Source organism: Nerophis ophidion, linkage group LG03 (genome assembly GCF_033978795.1).
Source record: "Nerophis ophidion isolate RoL-2023_Sa linkage group LG03, RoL_Noph_v1.0, whole genome shotgun sequence".
Taxonomy (NCBI): domain Eukaryota; kingdom Metazoa; phylum Chordata; class Actinopteri; order Syngnathiformes; family Syngnathidae; genus Nerophis; species Nerophis ophidion.
In genome coordinates, this window is record NC_084613.1 from 48,369,371 (window position 1) to 48,395,430 (window position 26,060).

Here is a 26,060-nt window from a genome sequence, read left to right on the forward strand (position 1 = left end):
CATCTGGTGGACAGCCAAACTGTTCTGGGAGCAATCCAAAGAGAGAGCTATGGATATCAAACATTCTTCGCAAACAGAATTGGAGAGATCCAGAAGTCCACATCTAGTGAAGATTGGAGATGGATTCCAGGAGACCTGAATATCGCTGATCTCATAACAAGAGGAGCATCACCAGAGGACTTTAAAAAGGATTCTGTGTGGCATGAGGGACCAGAGTTTCTAAAACACCCTGTGGATGAGTGGCCGACAAAGTCAGCCAAAGAGGTTGCTGCGAATGCCAAAGCGAGCATTGACAAGCTTCAAAGGAAGTATTTCACAGCAGTGGTAACCAGAGCACAGGCAAAGAGAAACTACAGTGGTGTCCCATCTATTGCAGAAAAAACTCCAAGGCCTACTCATGTTAGAAATGACCACAGTTCTTTTGAACAAGAGTCCAAGATCCAAGTCCAAAGACCACCTGCTGGTTCTGCTGTGCAAAGAATCCTGGACATAAAGAAATTCAGCAGCCTGACCAAGCTGATCCGAGTCATTGCCTGGGTATGGAGAGCAGTCAGGAAGTGGCGAGCTCTGATCAAACGCTCAGCCTCAAGTAAGCTAAAATGTCAGCAAACATTACCACAAATGTGCAAGCAAGCAGTACTCACTGCCATCGAGTGTGAAGATGTGCTCAGGGATCTTTTTCTTCCAGCCCAAGAAGGCATAACCTTTCAGGAGACCACATTGAATAGACTTGCTGTGTTCATAGAGGAACAGACTGGACTTCTGCTCTGTGGAGGAAGATGTCAGATTTTTAATGAAGAAAAATCTGCAGTGCCAATCATACCGTATGATGCGTGGGTATCCACTCTCCTTGCCCAAGAAGCACACAATGCCAACCATGAAGAGATTGCAGGAACACTCCTTCAGGTGAGGAAAATGGCATGGGTGGTAAAAGGTCGTAAAGTGGCTCAAAAGATTGTGAACAACTGTGAAAAGCCAGAGCGAAAAGATGCCAGCAAATCATGAGTGACCTTCCACCTGAGCGTATAACACCAGCTAATCCCTTTCAGTACACAACAGTGGACCTCTTTGGACCTTATGAAGTGAAGGATGAGGTGAGAAAGAAAGTGAAACTCAAAGTCTGGGGAATAGTCTTCAGCTGCATGGCTTCCAGAGCCATACACACTGATGTTGTCAGTGACCAGTCAGCTGAAGGCTTCCTGCTGGCCTACCAGCAGTTCACAGCACTGAGAGGGCACCCAAAAAAGCTGTGGTCAGATCCTGGGAAAAACTTTGTAGGTGCAAAACCTGCCCTTAAAGAGCTCTATTTGTTCCTTGGCCAGCTTGAAAAGTCAAATATTGAGAGTGAAGCCTCCAGGAATGGCACAGAATGGAACTGGAAAATCCATCCCGCAGATTCACCTCACAGGAATGGAGCTGCAGAGGCGGCGGTGCGCACTGTGAAGCGGGCCCTGCACAATCTGGGAGGTGAAGGTGTCTTCACATGGAGTGAGTTCCAAACTTTTTTGTATTTAGCCTCCAACCTTGCCAATTAGAGACCCGTTGACGCCAGGACCCAGAGCCGGGAGGACTGTGTGGAATACATCAGTCCAAATTCACTTCTGCTTGGACGGGCTGGACCCAGAGGAGATCCAGCTAGCTTTGAGTTTGAAGGCTACCCTTACAAGGGACTGAAGGCCATACAAACAGAAGTTGACCGATTCTGGAAGAAGTGGAGTCAGCTTGCTGGACCTAACCTCTTTGTGAGATCCAAGTGGCACACTGCCCACAGAAATGTGGCTGTTGGAGATGTTGTCTGGATGGCTGACCAGAACGCCCTAAGGGCACAATACCGGCTCGGCAGGGTGACCAAAGTAAACGCTGACAGCAAGGGTATCGTGAGAGCTGTGCACATCAGGACTTTTCCCAGCTACCCAGTTTCCTCTACAAAACCTGCTGCAAAGAAGGGAAAGCAGCACTCAAGTAAAACCCGGGCCACCATTCTTCACAGAGACGTCAGACGGATCATTGTTTTAATACCAGTTGAAGAACAGGAACAACATTATGCAAACTGAAGGGAAACTTGCCTGAACAGATGATGATGTGACCTTCTTGGGTTTAAAAAACCAAGAGGTCAAGTGGGAGGTGTCACGTCAAAAGACAGAGCAGAAAAAACACCACTGATTTGCAGAGCACACTCCAGGCCTGAAGGGGCAACAGTGAGAGCTGAAGGCTGAACATCTCCACCTGCTTCCACACAATTTGGCTTGAGTTCACCTGTTCACCTGCTCAGAGCACATGCTTAAAATGTTTGAGCTTCAGTCAGTCAGCCCTTTTGACATGCTGCTGAAAGGAAGGAAGACAGCTCTTGTGTGGACTCAGAAGACGCAACTGGTGAGAAAACCAAAGGAAAGAAATGTTTGTTTGGACTGAGGGGAATGTTTAAAGAAAATAATTTCACTAGGGAAAATTTTTAAAGGAGATAATTTCACTGATGTTTACACATTGTTTAAGTTGACTGAAAGTAAATTTAAAAGTTATCAGTGATGTTTAAGTTAATTCTTGGATTGTTTGAATTTATTTTCATTCATATTATTGGAAATGTTTAAGTTTATTCTTAAACCTAGTCCCTATCAGTGGAAATTAATTGTGTTTGGATTGATTTAAAAAGAAAGCAAAGCATGTATTTTGATGTATGTTTATGAAACACTGTGTTATTTTTTTTTTTGTTTGATTAAGGTTATCAACCTAATCGGCTATTCTAATCGCCTAATCTACAATTCAACTAATCAACCCACCACTAATCAACTATTCTACTATTTAACAACCGACTATTCGACTTTTCATTCATTTCATCCATTCATTTACGCCGATAACCCAGTTTATTTGATTGATTCAAATCAAATATCAATAAAGCACAAGGAAAGAGGATTGAGTTGTCCCTTTGTGTCCTTTTTGAGTCCCACTGGCCCTTTCAAGTTTGGGCACAGCTGCGAAAAACCTGAAGAACTTGACAAGCAGCTATACAATTATTTGCTGAGAACATGTTAAATCTTTAATAATAATATTTTTTTATATCCGACAAACCATGCCAATATGTTGACACACACAAACATTCCATGTACCTTGTCTGTACTCTCTGTCCTTTTCAGATGTGCTAACACAACTTAAAATTGCTCGCAAAACGGCGATGAGTGTTGATAAATCACATTGAGTGTGCTGTTAAGTAGATTTGCATTTTCCCCCAGTATTGCGGTCATTTTGATGATCAGCATATATTGTGCTTATTGAGGACAGCGACGCAAAATGGACTGCACACCTTACTCTGCTCACTTAACAGACACAATCCACTTTGCACACATTTCGAGGGTATTTTGCTAATGTATTCAAATTCTGTGTGAAAATAAGTTGATTGAGCTCTTAAAACACATAAGGCCTGATACCACTTAAGGTTTTTTGTGAATTAAAATGTGCAAACTTGATAGTTCATGCAATACTGATCTGGTAAGCATACTCAGTGGTCTTGTGGTTAGTGTCCGCCCTGAAATCGGTAGGTTGTGAGTTAATACCCCAGCCGAGTCATACCAAAGACTATAAAAATGGGACCCATTACCTCATTACCACTCAGCACCAAGGGTTAGAATTGGGGGTTAAATTACCAAATGATTCCCGGGCATGGCCACTACTGCTGCTCACTGCTCACTGGGTCAAATGCAGAAAATAATTTTGCCGCACCGAGTGTGTGAGACAATCATTTGCACTTTAACTTTTAACTTTCAACTGTGACCTAAATAAGCAATGTGACAAGCCCCTAAAGGGACAAGTGGTAGAAAATGAATGTTTGGATGGCACGTGATTTATCAAGACTAATCACTGTCCCGCGGCCGCTGTTTTGCATCTTTATTTAGCACATTTAGAAAGGACATGCAAACTGGCGGTAGCGCAGAAATAGATCTGAGAAAGGAAGCAATGATAAACTTTGTACAACACTTCAGCACAGACCGAAGAAAATGTTGGCTTTAATTAGCTTCCTTTTTTGTGTCCACACGATGCAATGGCCGCTGTGAAGCGTTGAAACAGGCGAGACCATAAATCACTCCAAACACCGGCATTACCGCTATGGCGTTTCAGTTTTCTTTGTGCTTGTGCGTATCTTGAAGGTTGGAATTATGATCACACACGCATCTACCTAATCGTGACATGTTAACTTAGTCTGTATATTTGTCATAAATTCTGTTTATTCTTATCATATTTTCATATTCATCTTAATGTTAAAATTTGTATTTGTTTCCCTTCAGTTATTGTTTAAATAGTACTTTTTTTGTTTATTTTATTTTTAACAAATATTAACGTATTTTAAATGTATTCACTGCACACCGCTCTCTCCACTGCTAGGCATTCTTTATTTGATCTTTAATCAGATAATTGTGACATTTAAAACACAGGAAATGAACAAACTTCATAAAACAACAGATAATCAAAGTAAATATTGTGTCACCGTGTAGAATTGTTAGTAATAGATTTGGAGCAGGTGTGGAATTGAATAAAGTCGATTTCTTCCTACTACTTTCAGACATGAATTGTGCAAATGATGTTCCCTTATAGCATGTCCGAAAAAACCAAAATCATACCAAATGATACCATTGTGTTCACAGTCCAAAAGAGCTCAAGCCAATGTATTATTATATGTTCTGTCCATTATAATTTCATATCCCGATAAATTATTCTTAATAGATACCCTGCACTCTTTGCTAAATAGTCGAGATGTATCACAGTATTTTAAACATATTTTGAATATATCATAAACCGTAACATGTTTTTTTGTGCTCTTAAAGCATGCCATGTAAAAAAAATATGACTTTCTATTTTCATCTCCAGTTGATTAGTTGTGTTTTGTGTACAAAAACGTGCTAAAAATGCAAGCCTTTGGAGACGCAGGGTGAAAATATATAAAGGCCGGAAATTAGAATCACAGGAAAAAAGCATGGCCTGGGGAGAAGCATCATGTAATGTGCTTTCGCGTATCCACCCCGCACTTTCTCATTTGTGCCATTTAGATACACACAGAATTATTTACACCTTCAAGGCAAGTCGACGGAACTGCACATCAGTCAATTAGTAAATCAGAAATTTTCTGTGATTCCATTTTAGCGTGCAGTCCTTGGCTCCCTCCGGTCCCACCCTTTTAGTCTTCCATCCTGACAGTGACAAATTACTCCTCTGCTTGGCGAGATTGAAAATTAAAAGCATTTAAAGTTGCTCATGCATTTATGCTAATGAGGAATTCAGATATGATTTGCATGCGAAAGAGGCTCGTCTCAGAACTCATCATTGCCCCCGCCACATTTCAGCCCCTCGTTGCTTTAGGCTCTGTGTTTTTCTTTTCAAAGAACATGCAATGTGTAAATATAATACAACATTATGTTTTGTTATATACATGCCTCTTTAGAGGGGTTTTGCAATTGTGAATGTGGTGCAGAGCCTTTGTTGGTGCAGTCACTCTGCCAGAGGTAGTCCTGGCTAGATTTACACCCTGGGCGATCCTTCTCTTATCACAGTCGTGTATAGAGAGAGTATGACCAACCTGGTTTCAGATGATCTCTTCAATGATTGGTCAAAAGTGACTACAGGTGACTCCAGGGCATCATGACTAGTACCAACTTTGATCTGATGTCTTTGCAGCACTTTGTTAGTCTTTTGACCTGTAAAAATGCCCTGTTGTGCAGGATGGGGCTGCTCCACGCGCGGTAATTGTGGAACGCTTTTACATCGTTTTGCCCAAAACAAGGAAAGAAGACAAGTATGGGACGTGAAGGTCTGCCCTCAACACTGGGGAGTCACCGACTACAATGTCTTGTGCGAGGTAAACACACAACGCAACGTCTGCGTTTTGTTCAGGACAGAACACACAAAGCTAATACAAATAATAACACAAGACATTGATAAATGAAAAAGATGGTTTGACAAAAAAACTGATTATCTTTGAATCTCAGAAAAACTAAAATAACATTAAAAGAGAAAGTCAAAGATAATTACGAGTAGTTCAGTTCGGTTTAGTTTATTTCAAATATGCATACAATACAATTACAATGTAATGCATCACATATTTCCAATTGCTTCAAAAGAGCATGTCCGAAAAGGAGTAGGAAGAAGCAGAGCTTATTTAATCCTACCCTTTTTCATATTGTAGCAGCCTTATCCCATTTCTTTGTTTATTGCTTGTAACAGAACATTGACTAATAAATACATATACCATAAGTAAGTAAACAAATATTAATTATAATAATCACCCCCAATAATCATTGTCACTCTTAGATATTGTAAGGGTATAAGAATCCACATTTTGGAGGTAATAATAGATGATCTCATAAAAAAAAACCATACAATATAAAGTAGAAAGAATTACATCGATAACAAATAATTTCTGCACCAAAAATCACTCCATAGTCTCTACTGCTCAGCAGTGTTGCCATATCTGAGTTATTGTTCAGAAATATGGGGAAATAACTACTAAAGTACAGTTAAAGTATTTCTAATTCTGATTTTAATTCTAAATATTCACTTAGCATGTTACAAAAAAGAAATGCCATTTGTAAAAATACATAATGAGTGATACATACAGTGATTACAAACACACTGGAGGCAGCCCCCACAGATGACGTATTTCACACAAAAGTCATAATTTCTTAGCGATTGTTGGTCCAAAGCTAAAGTAAGATTTTGGCAAAATGAGCATAATAAGTAATTTTTTGGTTTGTTCTGTTTTTTTTTTTTTTTAAGTTTATATGCCGTCGGGTGCTTGCTGGTCACTAAACACTGCAGGAATGTAGCAGCAGAGTGCGACAAATACAGCTGCAAAAGTATACTTTCACAAAATAACAGCATGTTTTATTGTAAGTAAATAAGCTGTAGTATGTTAAGAATTATATATAGACACACATTCTCGGTAGCAGTCATGCTGCCTGCTGTTTAGTTTAGTTTAGTTTATATACGACTGTGTCCTTTGTACCCCACCCCCAAAAAAAAGACTTACCCCAAAGCCCGTTACCAACACAAAAATATATAATTTATATTATTTGTATTATTTTGTGATGTAATCTTAACTACAGCAAGGTAACAAGAACAGAGAAAAAACAGGATAAATAAATGAAATATAAATTAAATAAAGTTTCTAAAAGTCCAATGCAAATTGTACAAATCCTTCATTTCAAAATCTAATAATCATGTTGCTTATTCTTATACATATACTTTTTTTTAAATGTTCTTGTAGTCAGACAATATTGTTGGTATATCAGATGGAATTTTTACCTGACATGTCTCGTCTGTCATAGGCATGGCCAACCATCAGAAGAGCTGATAGGCAACACATAAGAGTGGACAACAGAAGACAGTCGAAACATGTCAGGTAAACATTCCATCGAATATACCGAAAATATTGTGTTTACAAGAAAATTTAAAAAAAAGTCTAATAACCATGCTTGAAAAATCTCAGAAGAAAGCTAACAAAAAAAAAAAAACTGCCGTCGCATTTTTTTTTCCATAAATTGGCCTGGGGTGCACTTATGTGTGGAATTATTAACACACTACCGTAAAATATCAAATAATATTATTTAGCTCATTCACGTAAGAGACTAGACTTATAAGATTTCATCGGATTTATTGATTAGGAGTGACAGATTGTTAGGTAAAAGTATAGCATGTTCTATATGTTATAGTTATTTGAATGACTCTTACCATGATATGTTACGTTAACATACCAGGCACCTTCTCAGTTGGTTATTTGTGTCATACAACGTACACTCATTTCATGTTCACTATTATTTTTGTATTTTAAATTTCCTTTCAAATGTTTATTCTTTGTGTTGGATTTTATCAAATAAATTTACCAAAAAAATGCGACTTATACTCCAGTGCGACTTATACATGTTTTTTTTTCCTTCTTTATTATGCATTTTCGGCAGGTGGACTTATACACTGGAGCGACTTATACTCCGAAAAATATGCTACTCTTTGGAGCATAAATACAAAATATTTCTGCAATAAACTATTTTGTTGTGTGTCATCCTAAATACATTTGATCAGTTGCAGTTTTGCCAACACACCAGTTTTGTACATAGAGAAACAGCAGATAATTATATTATCAATTTAGTGCTCAGACTGTAGCACATTTTCCAAACCGTTACATTTTGAATTAAAATTAACAACAGGTGTGAAGTGCAGTCTAAAACTTGACTTGTCTAGCTGTCTTTGATGCAAAATCATCAATTACATCATCATACAAAATATTTTGCAATACTGATGATCGCAAGTCTGAAGAGACGCTCTGTGACTTCATGGACCTCAAGTTCATTTTAATAAGCTTCACTTATTTGCCCATCAATCAACCGGAGTCACGTCGATGACTGCACTGACTTTTTATTTTTTCATTTTCCATGTAACCCAATATTACATATTGTTGTATGAGTCTATTTTAATTTTAGAAATAAATGACTGTGATAAGTCTATCTCTCGCCCTCCTCCTCCCCCTTGACTTTTCTGGCACACACAACCTGTATATATCTCAACAGCAAGTTGGGGTGTCAGTAGTCATTACAGCAGCTCAGTCATTGTTTTTATACGAGGGATGGCAAGTTAGGGGTTCGGCTTGGTCCGCTGATTACCCGCCTCGCAGGGTACACTTATTCCCTCCTCGAGGTCTATATAAAACCGAGGCGAAAGGTACGTGGGATGGACGGAAGCGTTAATGACCTGCACAGAGGCGCATTTGGAAAAGGAGGAATTCGAGGCCTGCGTTTTAGAAAGACAGGCCGGCAAATTGCTGCCTTTACAGCAAATGTGATGCCTAAATAATAAGAGCCATTAATGAAAATGAGCGTCAGGACTCCAGATTAGTGGCAATGTTTGTTTTGATCTTTTTTATAGTGCCTGCGCCCTCACATAAATTGCGCCCTGGGCGGTCACCCGCATTGCCCACAGCAAAAACCGGCTGTGCACTCGGCTAAAGTGAGCCTTGTTCACATCACATGAAAGGACCCAACAGTATGGATGCTATGATATTGCACAGGTTGCTATTTTCAACTGGGCCTTCTATATATCCTCTGCAGTGGACATTTTGTTTCTTTTGGATAGGTTGGGCGACTTGTCCAGGGTGTACACCGCCTTCCGCCCCATTGCAGCTGAGATAGGCTCCATCACCCCCCGCCACCCTAAAAGGGACAAGCGGTGGATGGATGGATGGATGGATGGATGCCTGAGTCACACGTTTCTCTGGTATGCAAAACACAAATGTCCACTGGGGAAGACACTATTTCTTAAGAACATAGACAAGTTGGGAAAAGTTTTTTTTTTTTTTTTTTTGAAAGAATAAATAAAATAAGACAAGCTAGTGTCCTTTGCGGAATCGAAATAAAAATATAATATATTATGAAATGTAAATCCTAATTAGACAACCACAAATGGTTTAAATTCTGCATCCTTTCTATAAGAAGGTAACTCAGTGGTTCTTAACCTTGTTGGAGGTACCGAACACCACCAGTTTCATATGCGCATTCACCAAACCCTTCTTTAATAAAAAAATAAAATGTTTTTTTTTTTTTTTTAAATTCAAGAAAAACTTATGTTTTTTTTATTGGTGCACAAAATTAACCGTGCATGAACACCACCTTGTTCACAGGACAAAACCAACACAGTGCATGATTTCACAACAAATTACACAGCTTACACACACTACCATGAATTGATTAAGGTGGACCCCGACTTAAACAAGTTGAAAAACCTATTCGGGTGTTACCATTTAGTGGTCAATTGTACAGAATATGTACTGTACTGTGTAAACTGTACTGTTTCATATAATGTATTCTCTTCCTTTGCAATCTGCTAGTAAAAATTTCAATCAATCAATCAATCAATCAAAAAACAAGCAAATCAGATGGAAAATTAGAGGGAACATTATTTGGGGGTATCCATAATACGCCGACAGGAAGAAGTTATTATTTACACGATAATTTGGATGTGTCTATACTTCCGTGGCGGAGGCTCCGCCGAACCCCTAGGGTTCAATCGAACCCAGGTTGAGAACCACTGAGGTAACTGTATGCATTTGATTCCACTACTTCCAACAAGGGTTCATGTTAAGGCTAAATAGCGCCCCCTCTTAGACATGAGCTATGAGTAAGGTAGTACTACCAGTTCATTAGCAGAGGTGGGTAGAGTAGCCAGAAATTGTACTCAAGTAAGAGTACTGTTACTTTAGAGATTTATTACTCAAGTAAAAGTAAAGAGTAGTCACCCGAATATTTACTTGAGTAAAAGTAAAAAGTATGTTGTGAAAAAACTAAAGTACTGAGTAACTGATGAGTAACCTGTTTTGTTTAATGACGGCAACAAGTAATGCACAAAAACATAAAAATAGCAATGAACAAATTCAGAATATCTCTTAAGCAACTAAAACAATAATATGTGTTAAATAATATATATTTGGTTTTACACTGTATTGAAAACATTTTTTAAATGAATTTTACCTTTGCAACTTCATTATACTATTGGCTAAGTTGTATATTCATAAATGTAAGTTTCTCAAAACCCGACCTGTTTTTTGTGCCTTTAAAATAGATTTAGAACTCTACATTAAAACACTCTACCTCTAACAACCAAAAAGCTGTGAAAACGATGATGCTGTGTTCCAAATTTAAGTTATTTACTGATATTGAGTGAGCCTATGGCTTTGCACTTTGTTGAATTTATATATATACTGTATATATTTGTATTCTATTTTAGTTACTTTGAATTGACAACCTCCTGGCGCTGTTTTGTACAGTTTTTATACTGCTTTGTATTGTTTTTGTACTTTGATTATTATTTTCAACTGTTTGTAAATGTTGAAATTTATAAATAAAGGTTTATAAAAATACAATAAAAAAATGTGCAGTTAATCATATGACCGCCTGGCTCTGTTTGATTGGTGAAACGGAGTCAAATGTCACCAGTGACTGTATTTGATTGGTGAAACGCAGGTATGTGATACTCCTCTCTGAGCTGCCACCTTATCGTGGTAGAGGAGTTTGCATGTCCCAATGATCCTAGGAGCTATGTTGTCCGGGGGCTTTATGCCCCCTGGTAGGGTCTCCCAAGGCGCACAGGTTCTAGGTGAGGGATCAGACAAAGAGCAGCTCGAAGACCTCTATGAAGAAGAGAAAACATGGACCCAGATTTCCCTCGCCCGGGGCCCCCCTTTGGAGCCAGGCCCAGAGGTGGGGCACGATGGCGAGCGCCTGGTGGCCGAGACTGTTCCCATGGGGCCCGGCCGGGCACAGCCCAAAGAGGCAACGTGGGTCCCCCCTCCAATGGGCTCACCACCCATAGCAGGGGCCATAGAGGTCGGGTGCAATGTGAGCTGGGCGGCAGCCGAAGGCAGGGCACTTGGCGGTCCGATCTTCGGCTACAGAAGCTAGCTCTTGGGACGTGGAACGTCGCCTCACTGGGGGGGAAAGAGCCTGAGCTAGTGCGCGAAGTGGAGAAATTCCGGCTGGATATAGTCGGACTCACTTCGACGCACAGCAAGGGCTCTGGAACCACTTCTCTCGAGAGGGACTGGACCCTCTTCCACTCTGGCGTTGCCGACAGTGAGAGGCGACGGCCTGGGGTGGCAATTCTGGTTTCCCCCCGGCTTAAAGCCTGCACGTTGGAGTTCAACCCAGTGGACGAAAGGGTAGCCTCCCTCCGCATTCGGGTGGGGGGACGGGTCCTGACTGTTGTTTGTGCTTACGCACCAAACAGCAGTTCAGAGTACCCAGCCTTTTTGGGTACACTCGAGCGAGTATTGGAAAGTGCTCCCCCGGGTGATTCCCTTGTCCTCCTAGGGGACTTCAACGCTCATGTTTACAACGACAGTGAAACCTGGAGAGGCGTGATTGGGAAGAATGGCCGCCCGGATCTGAACCCGAGTGGTGTTTTGTTATTGGACTTTTGCGCTCGTCACAATTTGTCCATTACAAAGACCATGTTCAAACGTAAGGGTGTCCATATGTGCACTTGGCACCAGGACACCCTAGGCCGCAGTTCCATGATCAACTTTGTAGTTGTGTCATCGGATTTGCGGCTTTATGTTTTGGACACTCGGATGAAGAGAGGGGCGGAGCTTTCTAAGGATCACCACCTGGTGGTGAGTTGGCTGCGATGGTGGGGGAGGATGCCGGACCGACCTGGCAGGGCCAAACGCATTGTGAGGGTCTGCTGGGAACGTCTGGCAGAGTCTCCTGTCAGAGAAAGTTTCAATTTCCACCTCCGGAAGAACTTCGAACATGTCACGAGGGAGGTGCTGGACATTGAGTCCGAGTGAACCATGTTCCGCACCTCTATTGTCGAGGCGGCTGATCGGAGCTGTGGCCACAAGGTAGTTGGTGCCTGTCGGGGCGGCAATCATAAAACCCCTTGGTGGACACCAGCGGTGCGGGATGCCGTCAAGCTGAAGAAGGAGTCCTATCGGGTCCTTTTGGCTCATAGGACTCCGGAGGCAGTGGACAGGTACCGACAGGCCAAGCGGTGTGCGGCTTCAGCGGTCGCTGAGGCAAAAACTCGGACATGGGAGGAGTTCGGGGAAGCCATGGAAAATGACTTCCGGATGGCTTTGAAGCGATTCTGGACCACCGTCCGCCGCCTCAGGAAGGGGAAGCAGTGCACTATCAACACCCTGTATGGTGCGGATGGTGTTCTGCTGACCTCAATTGCTGATGTTGTGGATAGGTGGAAGGAATACTTCAAAGACCTCCTCAATCCCACCAACACGTCTTCCTATGATGAAGCAGTGCCTGGGGAATCTGTGGTGGACTCTCCTATTTCTGGGGCTGAGGTAGTTAAAAAGCTCCTCGGTGGCAAGGCCCCGGGGGTGGACGAGACCCGCCCGGAGTTCCTTAAGGCTCTGGATGCTGTGGGGCTGTCTTGGTTGACAAGACTCTGCAGCATTGCGTGGACATCGGGGGCGTTACCTCTGGATTGGCAGACCGGGGTGGTGGTTCCTCTCTTTAAGAAGGAGGACCGGAGGGTGTGTTCCGACTATCGCGGGATCACACTCCTCAGCCTTCCCGGTAAGGTTTATTCAGGTGTACTGGAGAGGAGGCGACGCCGGATAGTCGAACCTCGGATTCAGGAGGAACAGTGTAGTTTTCGTCCTGGTCATGGAACTGTGGACCAGCTCTATACTCTCGGCAGGGTTCTTGAGGGTGCATGGGAGTTTGCCCAACCAGTCTACATGTGCTTTGTGGACTTGGAGAAGGCATTCGACCGTGTCCCTCGGGAAGTCCTGTGGGGAGTGCTCAGAGAGTATGGGGTGTCGGACTGTCTTATTGTGGCAGTCCGCTCCCTGTACGATCAGTGCCAGAGCTTGGTCCACATTGCCGGCAGTAAGTCGAACACATTTCCAGTGAGGGTTGGACTCCGCCAAGGCTGTCCTTTATCACCGATTCTGTTCATAACTTTTATGGACAGAATTTTTAGGCGCAGTCAAGGCGTTGAGGGGTTCCGGTTTGGTGACCGCAGGATTAGGTCTCTGCTTTTTGCAGATGATGTGGTCCTGATGGCTTCATCTGTCCGGGATCTTCAGCTCTCACTGGATCAGTTTTCAGCCGAGTCTGAAGCGACCGGAATGAGAATCAGCACCTCCAAGTCCGAGTCCATGGTTCTCGCCCGGAAAAGGGTGGAGTGCCATCTCCGGGTTGGGGAGGTGACCCTGCCCCAAGTGGATGAGTTCAAGTACCTTGGAGTCTTGTTCACGAGTGAGGGAAGAGTGGATCGTGAGATCGACAGGCGGATCGGTGCGGCGTCTTCAGTAATGCGGACGTTGTACCGATCCGTTGTGGTGAAGAAGGAGCTGAGCCGGAAGGCAAAGCTCTCAATTTACCAGTCGACCTACGTTCCCATCCTCACCTATGGTCATGAGCTTTGGGTCATGACCGAAAGGATAAGATCACGGGTACAAGCGGCCGAAATGAGTTTCCTCCGCCGTGTGGCGGGGCTCTCCCTTAGAGATAGGGTGAGAAGCTCTGCCATCCGGGAGGAACTCAAAGTAAAGCTGCTGCTCCTCCACATCGAGAGGAGCCAGATGAGGTGGTTCGGGCATCTGGTCAGGATGCCACCCGAACGCCTCCCTAGGGAGGTGTTTAGGGCACGTCCAACCGGTAGGAAGCCACGGGGAAGACCCAGGACACGTTGGGAAGACTGTCTCCCGGCTGGCCTGGGAACGCCTCGGGATCCCCCAGGAGGGGCTAGACGAAGTGGCTGGGGAAAGGGAAGTCTGGGTTTCCCTGCTTAGGCTGTTGCCCCTGCGACCCGACCTCGGATAAGCGTAAGAAGATGGATGGATGGATGGAAGGTATGTGATGGATTCTACTTTGAAGGTCTGTCTGACAAAACAAAACAAAGCGTGCATTAACAGATCGATAAAAATCGGTAGCGAGCTGAATGTAGATAAATGGAGCGGAGTAAAAGTAGCATTTCTTCTCTATAAATATACTTAGGTAAAAGTACAAGTATGTTGCATTAAAACTACTGTTAAAAGTACCATTTATCCCAAAAGTTACCCAAGTAGATGTAACGGAGTAAATGTAGCGCGTTACTACCCACCTCTGTTCATTAGTGCCATGGTCCAGGTGAGTAGGGTAATACTGCTTAATACAATTGAATGAATAGATCATTGTAAAACAGTTAAACAACGACATAGTTATACAATCAATTACCGGGCATACGAAATGCATGGACAGTTTGCAATATATGAACAAATAATTTAGGCTGAATCTCATTTTTCCCCTTACTCACTACCACTACACCCTGGAAATTAAGCAACTAAGGGTAGAGCTTTGTAGTATTTACTAGGAATTGGGACACCACTTGCTACGTCACTGCATAGTTTACGTGTGCGCACATTACATTTGCACATATGCCGCATCAAAATAACAAACTCGGCAGCAATGGATTTGACGGTTGGGATTGTTTTTGTTTTTTTATCGTTCATCGTGCTTCGGTTGTTGATTAAACGATGAAGAAGCCGCCATCGATGACTGTTTTCTCTTGTGAATTTTTTGGAGGTATCTGACGTTAATGTTTTCTCATTCGCAATCTTCTAGTATTTTAGCCCAACGTTACAAACTATCGTGTAATCTAACTTATTTGGAATCTAATGACACTTTAAAATGTATTAAACCTGAGAGACCGTGGATGTGTTATCTAACCTTTTGAAAACGCATGTCTTCGGAGTGTTTACTCACAGTGCTAATCCAGACAAAGTTGGCTTGCTAACGTTTGTAAGAGTCTGTACGATATAATATCAGAGAATTTTGCAGGAAATATGACAGCTAATGAGTAACCTAAGAGGACATTACAATGTTGCCTAGCCGACTCTCATCGAAAACAACACTTGTTGTGCATTATCTTACGTTAAACTGTTCAAACATACAGACAATTGGTTTTAAAACCATTTTTGTATTTATTTCCATGCGAAATTAAACAAATTTTTTTTATTTCTCTTCTCCGAATCCTCTTGTTTTCCTAGGGTGGCCGTTGTCGTTTGGTTAAGAGTCTAATAATGAGGTAAAGCATTCTGGGAAATTTTCTGTGGCCCTCCCTGGGCGAGTCAGCCTCTGAAATCCCTCACTCTGAAGGGTGAGAAAAAAAAAATGGCGTAAGCCTGGGACCCTGGAAAGAGGCTCCAGACCCCCAGGCCATAGCACACATAAACATGTGTGTAAGAGGGAAACATCAAAGAACACAAAATACATTAAAGGAGCAGAGCTGATGCAATCATCTGCCACTCTGGCATTGCCTGTTCTACACTCGGTAAAACAAAAATAAAAATAAAAAAAGAATAATTATCAACCTATAAAACACATTGCGCACACACAATTGCACCATGCATAGACAAGCAACCAAACAAAAACATAATTTCAACACCCACACACACTGTGGCCTCTGCAGTGTTCCACGCCATTGTCTGATGGGGTGGGGGCAGCATGGCCAGAGACAGGAGCAGACCCAACAAAGCAACCAAGAGACCCGACTCCACCCTCGGCCGCCCACCAACTCTCGGCCAGTGTCCAGTCCTCATAGATGAGCGAGGATGCGTCCAAGCAGACAGAGGCGTCCGACACACGCTCATTCAGCCATACCAGTAGTTTCTGCTAGTTGTTAGGTGGATACAGTAGTCCCCAGCTCTAGATTCAAGCTCGCCATCGATTGGTTCCAAATAGAAACACCTGGCCTGTCCACAGCTGTCGGCTGGCTTCCCCACACCTGTAATCTATTGCATTATTTACGATGCTAACATACTGTAACTTATTGTTCTTCATAGTGTGCTACAAAGAGCCTCACTGGACTTAGCAGTGCACATTCCATGCCACATTGTTTTTATAGATCAAGTCTTAGATTCGAACCCTAACCCTAAACCCTAACCCTAACCCTTTGCTTTGTTTGGACACCCCGATATTCAACGGGGTGTTTGTGCCCTATCTGATGCACATATGTCGTGTTGGTGCATCACATAGGAAGGAGTGAATTTTGAGAGTTCAATAACTCCACTGCAGTTGTGAGCACATAAGCCCCGCCCACTGCAGCACTCATATAAATCCTCCTCCTGCCAGAGCGGCTCATTCCCTCTCCAGCAGTAGATGAGGGGACATCCTGCTGTCAAGACACTGGGAAACCGCCGGGACCACCCAGGAGATTAGAAGTGCCCCACCTACTGGAGAACCAGGTGAGTCCCAGTAGGCATGGCTCAGCCAGCCTGATGAGACCTGAAAGGCCAAAGGCCAAAACGCGTAGCTGGATGTTTATCCGCATGTGTTTGACGCTGCATCTAACATCGAACATTTGTACCCCCGGCGCCCCCTCCATTAACATAAATAGTCATATATTACCAACAATGCATCCAATATTGTGCTTTTTGTAAAACTGCTCAGCATTTCCAATGTTGTGGATCTTATTTAACTACACATGTGGGCCGTCATTAAAACCCTAGTCATCATTCATTTGGGACAGTGTTCCAAATATGATATAAAAATATTTGCCCATATCCTCTCCAAGGTTTCTCATAGTCATCATTGTCACCGACGTCCCACCGGTTGTGAGTTTTCCTTGCCCATATGTGGGCTCTACCGAGGATGTCGATTGGGGACATCTCTACGCTGCTGACCCGCCTCCGCTTGAGATGGTCTCCTGTGGACGGGACTCTCGCTGCTGTCTTGGATCCGCTTTGAACTGAACTCTCGCGGCTGTGTTGGAGCCACTATGGATTGAACTTTCACAGTATCATGTTGGACCCGCTTGACATCCATTGCTTTCGGTCCCCTAGAGGGGGGGGGGGGTTGCCCACATCTGAGGTCCTCTCCAAGGTTTCTCATAGTCAGCATTGTCACTGGCGTCCCACTGGATGTGAATTCTCCCTGCCCACTGGGTGTGAGTTTTCCTTGCCCTTTTGTGGGTTCTTCCGAGGATGTTGTAGTCGTAATGATTTTTGCAGTCCTTTGAGACATTTGTGATTTGGGGCTATATAAATAAACATTGATTGATTGATTGATTGATTGATGTCGTTGTGGTTTGTGCAGCCCTTTGAGACACTAGTGATTTAGGGCTATATAAATAATCATTGACTGATTAAGAAAACTGTACTGAGTTAGCTTCCATTCAGTCGCTGGCCTGAAAACATCAAAGCCCACGATGCTTTAAAATATTGTTTTGTTCCGTTGCTGAATGATCGTTACCCTGGCAACAAGATGCATTAATGAAGCTGGAAAATGAAATGGGACTTTTAATTTGTTTCTGCGTTCCTAGCTGAGGTGAAATGGATTAGCTTTGATTGAGGCGTGCGATGAGGAAGGAAAGCGCTAACATGACACTTGTGTTTGTCATTGTGTCATTCCAAGGAGGATGCTGCTGCAATTATGGATCCGCGGTACACAGCAATTAAAAGCGGTAGGATTCATTAATAATTTTCACATCAATTTTTCAGTGGACGCTGGCTTTCCAATTATGCTGCTTAATTAGAAATGTCAATATTAAGAGATGATTAAATGTGGGAATACATTAAGGCTGTCAAAAATATTTAAAAAGTTATGAGCATCACTCAAACTGTGTTTTCTTCTAATATGTTTTGCATGGTTTAGGAAATGAAAGATACTTGTGTGGAAAACTCAGAGGGAGATAGTCACATGATACACCCTCATTGACTACAACTTTAGGCACACCTGCACAATCTACTGGAATCCAATGGAAGCTCAGCTGTATGAAACCCCCTTAAACTGTCAGAAATGTATTAATTTAACATCATGTCGAATGTTGTTGAATTTACAATCGCACACAACTTTATGCATTTTCTCTGGTAATGCAGACAAGTACTAATAGCAAGTTAGCTTTCTCTTTTAACATTTTTCAGTCCATAAAGCTATAAGTATAAAGGTTATGTGTTATTAGAATATATGTTTGAAACTACTATGTACATCCATGCAATAATCATGTTTTATAGCCTGTTTTTCTCAAATACTGTACATGTGGTCAGGTTAAAGGGGAACTGCACTATTTTTGGAATTTTGCGTATCGTTCACAATCATTATTAAAGACGTGATGGCGGATGTATTTTTTTTAAGTGAGTGTTGTCTGTCTATCTGTGTTGGCCCTGCGATGAGGTGGCGACTTGTCCAGGGTGTACCCCGCCTTCCGCCCGATTGTAGCTGAGAAAGGCGCCAGCGCCCCCCGTGACCCCGAAAGGGAATAAGCGGTAGAAAATGGATGGATGGATGGATGGATTCTCACTCGTAAATAAAAGTCCACAACAGCGCAGCCAATGGGAGGTCCTGTATTACACCCATAAAACCCAATAAATAACCATTAAACAAACACCAACAATAGCCCATTTACATATTATGACTTATTAGTAATATTGTTATTATAAGCGCTAACACAGACAAAATATTCAGATCGACACTGTGATCACGAGCTTGTGTGCCTATGTTGGCAGGATCATCTGCGTCCTCGTTTCCTTGCTCGTCAAACTTTATTCTGGTTTAAAAAACTGACTCTCACCTGGATAGTAGAAGAACGAGGACGTATTCCAAAAAGTTGTTAAACTTTGACAGCCAATTTAGACCTGGATATGCCTAGAACAACACAAAAAGACGCTTGTTTCCACCCTTTTTTTCTTTGTGAGGATTATGAGTAATTTTTCACCTAAACAGGAATATATGAACATCCTAGCTGTTGGCGTCAGTTTTTATTTGCTCTCACGAAGGCTGCAGTGAGTAATAATCAGTGATGTTGTTAAAAAAAACAAAGTGAACATTGTGATGTGGTTTTGAAAATAATGTGCCTCGTATGCTTCACATTAGCAAAATATGTAAATATTAAATGTTACTTTAAATGTGCCTATTGTTACATTAAATATAGATCATGTATATAAAGCCCTAATGAAGGTGTTTGAATGTTTTTAAGGGCTTTATCGGAAGAATAGAGTGGCTCGCATAGGCTCCATAGTAATCGGACTGTTGGTCGCATTAATTTACGAGTCAGAATGCATTTTTTAAAAATATATCCATTGTCATGTCTCTCATAATGACTGTGAACGTTGACCAAAATATCCAAAAAAAAGTCCAGTTCCTCTTTAAGCTATAATGCTACGTCACTAACAAATCATTGCATTTGTTTAATTGCTGTTATTTAACCTGCCATTTTTATTGTATCCACCGATGTCATCAATTGTAGGAGCTGTCTCCTCAATTCAACATGTCCAGGGTTTACCCGCCTTCTCCCTGTCGTAACGTGGACTATGGTGTGGTTTGTTTTCCCGAGATGCAAATGAACTCGACCAGACATGGCGTGAAGGTAAATACATTGTTTTTAATTTTTACTATAAAAAAGGAAAACAAAGGCCGCGCACCAGGCGGAGACGAAAACTTGGTTAAGGAAACAAAAGGCACTTTGACGTAAACTAAGGACATAAAACAGATGACACTAACTTTGGCATAAATAAACAAAAACTTACTTGTGGTGATGTGAGTAGGGCAGTATGGACAAAGAAATTGCAAGAAACAAGCAGAGTGAACTAATCATGAAACAGAGTGATGACACCAGAGCGACCAACAGAAAATGACAGGCTTAATTAGTGACGTGATTAACAACGGGTGCGTGAGTTCAAACAAATGAGGCAGGTGAAACTAATGAGTTGTCATGGAAACTACAAACTTTGTAAAACAAACCAGGGTGTGCAAAAACAGGAACTAATGGAGTCAAAAACAAACAGAACATAACTAAATAGAACATGATCACAAGACATGACACCCCCGATTGCAGCTCGGATATGCTCCAGCAACCCCCGTGACTCCGAGAAGGACAAGCGGTACAAAAAGGATGGATGGATGGATGGGTGGATGGGTGGATAGATGGATGTCTCCGCGATGGAATGTATGGTTTTGGGTTAATCTTTCTATACGTTGCCTCTCGGACCAAAGCTAGTCAAAACCAATGTATTGGATACTGTAAACACAATCATTCTGCAGCACAAAAAAAAGCAAACGTTTGTAAAAATGTTCAATAATAAATGTTTTTTCTAGTGGAAAGCAAACAATTTTAACATATATTTTATAATCCTATTAACCTTATGTTACCAGCACTACTTAATTTTGATGTGAGCACCAAAAGTGCCACATGAACAAGTGTGATTGCTTGGGGAATTATATCTTTATATTTTATTCAGTGACAGAGCACGAAGCGACCATTATTCAGGGAGGGGCAACTCAGCCTTGGTCATATTTTGCGGTTGAAATGTGCCTTTCAAGCCATGTATTCCGCTCGACAGTTGACACAGTGCTTAACACCACCTTCATGCAAAATGTCAGGACTAAACTGTAGTGAAGTACGCCTGACATCTGTGCAGATAGCCAAAGTTACATCAGCTAAATATTAATTTTGAAAGAAATACCTCTTATGACTGGCTAGGGGTCGCAAGACCAAAGGGAGCAACGATACTGAAGTAAGACGCGCAACAAGAATATTGCATTTATTTTAATTAGGGAGAGAGGGGGGGGGGGGGGGGTGGCCAAGCAGCCCTTCACTGTTACGGCCTGGGCCATAATGATGCAACAATTCAAAACATGGCCAATATTTACATGGTGTAGCCACGGTTGGACATCTGGTGAAAATGACACGTGTAACATGACTATGAAAATCAATAATATTAATTCACAGGCTTTTGAACTCTTGCTAGCAGGGGTGGCGTATTATGGGAAATGTCTTTGAGGTTTGTAAGGAAGTCCCCGGGCTCACTTGCTATCAGGGGCTTCGAAGTTAGCACTACTCCTAATCCTACTGAGAAGTAAGATACCACTTGTTCAATGTCAAAGCGCGAAACAAGTCCCCAAGTTTAAGAAAAGGAGAAAAAGGGAAAATTGGACTGTACCTAACCGTCCAAGTCATTTTATCAGTAAAGTTGCATTGATTGGATAAAATTGTGAGAACCAGAAAAAAATGGTTGGTGCAGACACTCAGCCAAAGTGTGTCTGGCTTCTTCTCAGGTGTATGAATAGATTTTTCTTCCCGCCAATTTTGCTTGCTGGAGTATTGAAGTAGTAGATTATCATCCACTCATTGATTTTTTTGACCTTCCCTACTGCTGACATGTCTTTTTTTCCTGTCTTTTCCTTCTTCATCAGTTCCCCACTGAACTCTAAACTGGTGTGAACCAAAACTGATTCCAGTCCAAAACAAAGCGTAAGCGTGTGCGTCTCGTTTAGCCTGCGGCTGCAGATTATCCGTGAGAGCCAAAGGAACGCCACTGCTCTCTGACAAATGAGCAAAGCCTCAGTGGCTGTGGCCAAAGTGACAGGCCAAATGGAAGCAATTCTTCCCGAGGCGGGGGAGAGCAGCTGTGACCAAGGCCTGCTTTCTAAGCAGGGGACCCTGTGCAAGAGTGTAACTCTTTGTATTGGCTACTCAGCTTTAACCCAAGAGACTCTTGGCATTTGGATGCAGTGTGCCATTAACCCACAAGAAACACATCAGTCGCCCATGGCCAACGTACCATTTACAGGATGGACTAGTGCATCCAATGTTTAACTTATTACATCATTATTTGTGTCATGTTATCGTGCCCCAGACAGCCTTGTTTTACTCTAAGCCCTTTGGATGTTAGCGGAATGAATAAGGATGATATACTGATGTACTACTACCATTGCTACTACAGACGGTAGAGTGGCAGTGCAGCAACTTGGGTCTTCCTGGTTCGATTCCAGCTTCCGCCATCTTAGTCTCGGCCGTTGTGTATTTGGTCAAGACACTTCACCTACCTTGTTCCCAGTGCCGCTCACAATTGTGTATGGATGTGAATGCATGTTAATGGTGGTCGGAGGGGCCGCAGATACAAATTGACAACTATACTGCCGTCTGTTTACCCCAAGGCAATTGTAGCTTACCTCTGTCAAGGTTTGAATGAATAATGGGTTATCAGTTCTCTGTGAAGGAGTTTCTAGAAAAGCGCCTCATATTTCTAAATTTCTTGTGAATTAATGGCACATACATCTAATGTTATTATTATTATTATCATCATTATCATTATTATTATTACTATTATTATTCATTACTAAAGTCGATGGAAAATACAAAACAAAGCTCAAGCCACATTCTGTATGGACAACCGGCCGTTAAAACAGGGAAATATGCGGTTTGATCCCCTGAAGGCAGCCAGACTTCTCCGGGACATTTGTGACCTCATTGATGTTGGACAAGAGGACTTGGATCACAATCAAGGGTGTAGGAATGAGTTAAATATTGGAGGGTACTAGCAATGGGTTTCAGTCATATTTTAATCGATATCGGTCATCAAAGCTACCAATTTTCTGTACTTTAGTGTTCTTTCAAATGTGCTAGCAAAGGTTAATTGTTGATAATAAGATGTCTTTTTCATTTAACATTTAACAGTGAACTGGTAATGAGAACTGTGCTGTCAAGTTGTTATAACTTGTTTTCTTACCCTTCAGTGTCTCATTTGCAAATACTTTATTGTAGACTTTGCATGCAGTTGCAATTTCAAGACATTCGATGGCAGTACAGTGTAGACTATGTTGTCGAGTCAGCCATTAAGTTGAATGGGCCAGTCTCTTTCTTTGTTGATAAGTCTATACCTGTGCCAAGTGGATTGCGTCTGTTGGGTGAGCAGAATAAGACGAACAATCCATGTTGTGTCTCTGTTTTCATAAATATTAATTTATATGCAAAATATATGCTGATCATCAAAACACCCAAATAATGGAGGAAGATGCAAATATAATTATTTAGCACGCGCAATGTGATTTATCAACACTCATCACTCTTTTGCGAGCACTATTTTGTGTTTTATTAAGCACCTTTCAGAAGGACATGAACACTGACAGTTCCACACACGACTTCAGGATCAGAGCTTGCATGGTCCAGACACTGCATTAATTATCACATTTTGATGGCTGGCTCAAAAATTGTTAACAGTACAAAAATAGTGAACTGTGCCAACTGTCGGGGTATCAAAAACATTTGTATGGTACCATTTAGTGTTAGTGCAATTACGCCAGTGCTCTCTATTGAATGTTCATCATGTAGTTGTCACTTCAATGCAACAATGACCATGAAGAATAGGATGATCACTTAACATGTCCTTGAAAGAATGAATACCTTTAATATCAAATGGAGAGCTTATTCAAAGCTATTTGTTAGCACGTTAGCACACAGCCCTGTTTGTAAAAGTTTTCTTATGCTGCAGTACTTGTCATAGTACATTGGTTTATACAAATCAGGCTGATGATGAATGAATGAGTCGGTATTTCCATACTGATGCCATGTAAATAATCATATTTATTTTATAAATTAAATACAAAACAAAAATATACAATAAGGTATGATTTAAAAACAAAGTGTACCAAATTTGACATTAAAAGTCAGCTCGGTTTTTTACCCGCACTGTCTATCAGTCAGAAAGTATTCCTCTTGTTAAATGCTGAATTTATGATAGTCAGGCGATTCTCTAAGGGTCATTTCAGTTGTAAATAACATATAAATAATGCATTTTAGTGTTTGTCTCACGGCGACAACATAAGCCCATCAGATTTTGTGTTAGCTTGTTAGCATTAGAATTCAGTTCACTCGGGTTGACACCAATAACTTCACAATTGGCGTGTCACTGACTACTTTTACAGCATGTAAAAAAGTTAATAGTAAATATGTGATTTACCTTTGTTGCACTAGTTCTTCAGTTCACATTTCTCTTTAAACCACGCGGTTATAGAGTCTCCCAGGGACAAGCTCGCCTCGCCACTTCAAAGTTCGGCTTACTACTTTATATTACTCTGTAAAAACGAGTTTGTCACTTCTTGTAGTTTCGCGTATTGAAATGAAGTTTGTAAAAATTAATAAACAGCATGAAATCTGTTCCACTAACCAGCGTTCTTCAGCACACAGATCCCCCCAAAGTTTCTTCTGTTTTTCTTTTTCCCGGGTGTCAAGTATGTTGTTACAGAAACACAAGAAATAAGAAATAAACAAGTTGTCCTTGCATACCGTAATGGTGGATGAAACTTCCAATGCAAAGTTTTTAGAAAGAAGCCCTAAATGTGTTCAACCAATCAGTGTTGGACAGCACAGCCCCTCTAAGGTGCCTGAGAACCTCTGAAAGTACCACTTTGCTGCTAGGAACCAAAAACTGCACGGTTGAATTGATTGACTGATTGATTGAAACTTTTATTAGTAGATTGCACAGTTCATTCCATATTCCATTCAACTGACCACTAAATGGCAACACCCGAATAAGTTTTTCAACTTGTTTAAGTCGGGGTCCACGTTAATCAATTCATGGTAGAATACACATGACAAGTGATGTCTTCCAAGCAAAATGTCTTCTGGCATCCATGCTCTCATTGCACGATGTTTGAGATAATTAGATAGTTTTTCTGATTGGGGTCTTCAGAATTCAGCAATCACAAATCATGTGTTTCATATGTCTGTATCAGTCCCCTGCTGGCTGCTAACTGTTTAAGGGTGAAATTATCAACGAACCAATCAGTCTTGCCACTTGATTGTGAAGGAGGAAATGATGTCATTAAGCACTGGTAAAAACCCTCCAAAGACAAGAGCTAAATCTTCCTCTAATTTTTTTTACTAGTGAGGAGAGGTTTTTCCAAAGAGCTGCTTTTATTTTTAAATGCTGATATTCTTGCTGGCTCGTGAAATCAATCAATGAGACCATTCCGGACTTTTTGGGGATATCATTTTTGTTAACATGCTAAACGCTAATGCAAGTGGTAGTACACCAGTACACTACAACCACTAATGCAAAGCATTAATTATCACATTTTGATTAAATACATTCTGCCCATGTGCAGCATGTCACACCGCGGTGAAGGAAGTATTGTCTTGTTTTTTTCTGTCTTGTGATTTGCATATTTTATTTTGAAAAGCAACTCCTCTTGTTTCAGATCACAAGCCCTTCCTTTTTTGTCACCAGTCTGACGTCATCCCTGACCCTTGATTGTTTCCACCTGTTTCCCATTACCGTCATGTTCTATTTAAGCTCGTCTCCCCTTGTCCTGTGCCAGATCGTCTCGAACTTTCGTGTCTATTTAGCGTTTATGTCCATGTCCATGTTTATATCCATGCCTAGCCTCTTCCCATGTTTACTTCCCTGGAACAAGAATTTCTCTTTCTGTAATTTTGAATTGTACTTTTTTCCTCCTTTGAGCAACCTTCGTTAGTCTAACCTTCGTTCAACCTATTTGGTGAGTTGTTGTATTTTTCTAAATTCCTTTTCTTCCTCATAGATTGAGTGATTTTGTGTTTATCTTTATTATGTATTAAGTTATAGTCCTTTTTGTTCTTCCTCCTGTTGGACTGCTTTGTGTTATTTTTTATAGTAGATACAACATTTATGATGGTTTGTTTTCTTGTTATTTTTTTCCTCCTATTTTTTGGAGTGATTATTGGTTTATCTAATTCCGAAATTATTTCCGCAGACCTCTTTTGTTAATCATCAAGTGCGTCATACTCTGGCTCCGGGGGTTTAAAAAGTGGTTTCAAAATAAAATCTTTAT

The 26,060-nt window shown here is 41.5% G+C and overlaps 1 long non-coding RNA gene across 2 annotated transcripts; it reads left to right on the forward strand.

Annotated features, from left to right (window-relative positions):
• Nucleotides 1–700: 700 nt before the first annotated feature.
• On the forward strand, nucleotides 701–26,060 carry LOC133548777 (uncharacterized). Of its 2 annotated transcripts, XR_009805959.1 has the most exons (6): nucleotides 701–2,373; nucleotides 5,706–5,842; nucleotides 7,311–7,384; nucleotides 9,109–9,249; nucleotides 19,717–19,836; nucleotides 25,449–26,060. It is a non-coding gene; the product is annotated as an uncharacterized LOC133548777 (long non-coding RNA). The 2 variants fall into 2 exon arrangements; XR_009805960.1 differs by lacking the exon at nucleotides 19,717–19,836.